The sequence below is a fragment of the Triticum dicoccoides genome, chromosome 2B (assembly GCF_002162155.2).
Source record: "Triticum dicoccoides isolate Atlit2015 ecotype Zavitan chromosome 2B, WEW_v2.0, whole genome shotgun sequence".
In the NCBI taxonomy this organism is placed as follows: Eukaryota; Viridiplantae; Streptophyta; class Magnoliopsida; order Poales; family Poaceae; genus Triticum; species Triticum dicoccoides.
In genome coordinates, this window is record NC_041383.1 from 784,886,509 (window position 1) to 784,889,730 (window position 3,222).

A 3,222-nucleotide genomic window follows, 5' to 3' on the forward strand; every position below is an offset into this window, starting at 1 on the left:
ATATGATTTATGCATGTATATTGTATAGCCTAGCCCACCTCCTAGTCATTGTATAGTTGAGGTTGTGGCCCACTTTGTACTCCATATATACGTGCGCTTTGCACCGATCAATACATTGTGAAGCATTGCCAAAACAATCGTTTCCAACACATCCCACCCGCATCTCACTTGGAAGTGATGTCTACTTTAAACCTTGAAGTTGCTGAGGTCGTTGAAAATGAACTCTCACATCTAAATCCTTGAAGTATATACTATTTACTCTTTGATCGCGGTTGTTTTTAACCTTGATGACCTTCTAGGAGGGGATTCGACGACATGGCACATAGACGCTGAGATTGCTCACTAAGCTTGGATTTCAGAACACACATGCATGCATCGATGGATGAACAAATGGACGTGGCCAACGAGTTGGCTGACGGGAAGCCACGGAGCAAGTTCCTCCTATACGACCCGTGCCTGTGGACGAGTGCTCCAACCCAGCGTCCCACGCCACTGATGCTCGGCAGATTCGGAGCAAGAAGAGCAGCGACACCTCCATGCACTAGTAGAAAATAGGGCTATCATTCGGTCCTGGCCAGCCCATGAGTCCCGGTTCTTCATGAACCGGGACCCATGGGGGGGATTAGACCAGGTTCATGAGCCCAGGGGGCCGGCCGGGGCCTCGTGGGCATTGGTCCCGGTTCGTTTGGACCCATTTGTCCCGGTTCTAGGCACGAACCGGGACCAACGGACCTTGCTCCTAGCCCACAGCCATTGGTACCGGTTCATGCCTTGAACCGGTGTAGAAGGGGGGAGGGCTTTAGTCCCGGTTCGTACCACGAACCGGGACAAATAAATTGCCTATATATACACATCGCCGCGGCAGAGCACTCCACAGTGCTATGTTTTTTCAAGCCGGCGAGGGGAGAGCATTTGGGTGCTCTAGTTCACCTCCTATGCACATGAGGTGTTCAATGAAATGCCCGAGCCACACTAGTTAAGCTTTCTCCTCTCGAAGCTCGACCTTGGAGCTCCATTTTTCCCGAGATTTGTCTAGATTTAGTGGTCCGTCACGCCCCGTCCCCGTTTTCACCACCGTTGACCGCCCGCGCCGATCTCATCGCCGTCACCACCGTGGTGAGCCTCTTGTTCTTATCTTCTTTCTGATATTTGTCTGATTTTCTTATTTTAGGTAGATATTTGTCTATTTTTCTTACTTTTGACACACATAATTATATATAATGCACGCAGATGAGTCGGCAATGGATGTATGGTGACACACGCACCTCCGAGTACATTAAGGGCGTGCATAATTTTCTCGAAGTGGCCGAGGCAAATAAGAAGAATGGTTTTATGTGTTGTCCATGCACTAAATGTGAGAATACGAAGTCTTACTCTGATCGGAAAATCCTTCACACCCACCTGCTTTACAAGGTTTTCATGCCACACTATAATGTTTGGACGAGGCACGGAGAATTAGGGGTTATGATGGAAGATGGCGAAGAAGAAGAGGACGATGGCAACTATGTGCCCCTGAATACGGTGATGCTGCAACAAGGGGAGTTGCTGAAGATCAAGAGGAACCAGACGATGTGCCCGATGATGCTGCAACGGGGGAAGCTGCTGAAGATCAAGAGGAACCAGACAATGTGCCCGATGATGATGATCTCCGCCGGGTCATTGTCGATGCAAGGACGCAATGCGAAAGTCAAAAGGAGAAGTTGAAGTTCGATCGCATGTTAGAGGATCACAAAAAAGGGTTATACCCCAATTGCAAAGATGGCAACACAAAGCTGGGTATCGGACTGGAATTGCTGCAGTGGAAGGCAGAGAATGATGTGCCTGACAAAGGATTTGAGAAGCTACTGAAAATATTGAAGAAGAAGCTTCCAAAGGATAATGAATTGCCCGACAGTACGTACGCAGCAAAAAAGGTCGTATGCCCTCTAGGATTGGAGGTGCAGAAGATACATGCATGCCCTAATGACTGCATCCTCTACCGCGGTGCATACGAGGATTTGAACGCATGCCCAGTATGCGGTGCATTGCGGTATAAGATCAGACGAGATGACCCTGGTGATGTTGACGGCGAGCCCCACAGGAAGAGAGTTCCTGCGAAGGTGATGTGGTATGATCCTATAATATCACGGTTGAAACGACTGTTCAGAAACAAAGAGCATACCAAGTTGATGCAATGGCACAGTGAGGACCGTAAGAAAGACGGGAAGTTGAGAGCACCCGCTGACGGGTCGCAGTGGAGAAAAATCGAGAGAGAGTACTGGGCTGAGTTTGCACGTGACCCAAGGAATGTATGGCTTGATTTAAGCACGATTGGCATTAATCTTTTCGGGGAGCAGAGCAGCAATCACAGCACCTGGCCCGTGACTCTATGTATGTATAACTTTCCTCCTTGGATGTGCATGAAGCGGAAGTTCATTATGATGCCAGTTCTCATCCAAGGCCCTAAGCAACCCGACAACGACATTGATGTGTACCTAAGGCCATTAGTTGAAGAAATTTTACAGCCGTGGAATGGAAACGGTGTACGTGCGTGGGATGAGCACAGACAGGAGGAATTTAACCTGCACGCGTTGCTGTTTGTAACCATCAACAATTGGCCCACTCTCAGTAACCTTTCAGGACAGACAAACAAGGGATACCATGCATTCATGCACTGTTTAGCTGATACCGAAAGTGTATACCTGGGAAGCTACAGGAAGAACGTGTACCTGGGCCATCGTCGATTTCTTCCGACCAACCATCAATGTCGAAAGAAAGGCAAGCATTTCAAAGGTGAGGCAGATCATCGGAAGAAGCCCGCCATGCATATCGGTGATCACGTACTTGCAATGGTCAATGACTTACATGTAATCTTTGGAAAGGGTCCCGGTGGACTAGCTATTCCGAGTGACGCTGAGGGACACGCACCCAGGTGGAAGAAGAAATCTATATTTTGGGACCTACCCTACTGGAAAGACCTAGAGGTCCGCTCTTCGATCAACGTGATGCACGTGACGAAGAACCTTTACGTGAACCTGCTAGGCTTCTTGGGCGTGCATGGGAAGACAAAAGATAGAACTGAGGCACGGGAGGACCTGCAACCTTTGCACGAAAAATATGGCATGCCTCCAAAGCAGTATGAAGGTCCTGCCACTACGCTCTTACCAAAGAAGAGAAGGAAATCTTCTTTGAATGCCTGCTTAGTATGAAGATCCCGACTGGCTTCTCGTCGAATATAAAGGG